Genomic DNA, 1,036 nt, shown 5'->3' on the forward strand with positions numbered 1-1,036 from the left:
CCACTCATTGCTGGACATGGACCATGCATGTTCAAATTCTATGCTTGCTTAATTTTTGTTTAATTAATAAAGCCCAATGTTTCTCAGTGTCTTAGGGTTTCTTTTAAACTCTCTCGTCAATTTTTGTTACCCTTTTGTAGGTTGAGCATTTTTATAATTGTCTATACACATGAGAGAAAAAAAGACTGCCCAACAAATAGCCTTGTAATTACAGACAGAAAGGCCTCTTAAAAAATTAAGTATCATTAACAACTGACATAGAAGTATGATTGTTTTATAGTCCATAGCTCTACTACTTTATCTACGAGATGCTTCCTCCTCTCCTTCTCCATTTATTGTCATATGTCCTCTCTCTGTTGTTAGTGGATGGGAGAAAGAGTTACAAAGGTTTGGTCAGTGTGTTCTACTAACACTATAAGTACCTTTGATTATTGTAGAGCATCACCTCAGTTAAGAGTTTTTAATTTTTGTGGAGATAAAGAAATGAGAGGCTCAAAACAAGAAGAAATAATTTTGCATTGTTACAAAGTAATGTACTACCATATAGGGGTTTTATTTTGTTGGTATAAAATTTCGCGAATTTGTTCAAATTTTCCATTTTTTGGTATAAATTTTTACGAATCCTACATTCTGCAACCATTTTTTTTAGTGTGCCACACCTCTTTTGTGGAATTTAATTTCACAAATTTAATGAAAACGTGAAATTCACGAAATTTATTTCCAGTGAAATATAACTCCTACACAGTATATCATTATTATTAATATTATTAATATTACTGTCTAGAGTGGTGCTATGATCGATCCTCCTTTTGATATACTTCTTGTTCATTATGAGGTACATGTATTAATGATGATTGCAATTATTTTCTATGATTTATAATTTTAGATTGTTCTTAAAGTGTAACTGCAGTGATTTTTTAGGGTATTTATTTTATGGTCTTAATATGATTGCCTGACCATAATGATGTGTTCCAACTCCTATTGTCTAAAAAAATTTATTCACTGAGATATGAGCCTTAAAAATGCACTTTTGCTC

At 31.1% G+C, this 1,036-nt stretch overlaps 1 long non-coding RNA gene across 1 annotated transcript; it reads left to right on the top strand.

Annotated features, from left to right (window-relative positions):
• The first annotated feature begins 333 nt into the window (after nucleotides 1-333).
• LOC109588906 (uncharacterized) lies at nucleotides 334-899 on the top strand. Its single transcript, XR_002188428.1, has 4 exons — nucleotides 334-387; nucleotides 438-528; nucleotides 785-835; nucleotides 887-899. It is a non-coding gene; the product is annotated as an uncharacterized LOC109588906 (long non-coding RNA).
• The last annotated feature ends 137 nt before the right edge of the window (nucleotides 900-1,036 follow it).

This window comes from Amphimedon queenslandica, unplaced genomic scaffold (genome assembly GCF_000090795.2).
Source record: "Amphimedon queenslandica unplaced genomic scaffold, v1.1 AMPQUscaffold_11777, whole genome shotgun sequence".
Taxonomy (NCBI): domain Eukaryota; kingdom Metazoa; phylum Porifera; class Demospongiae; order Haplosclerida; family Niphatidae; genus Amphimedon; species Amphimedon queenslandica.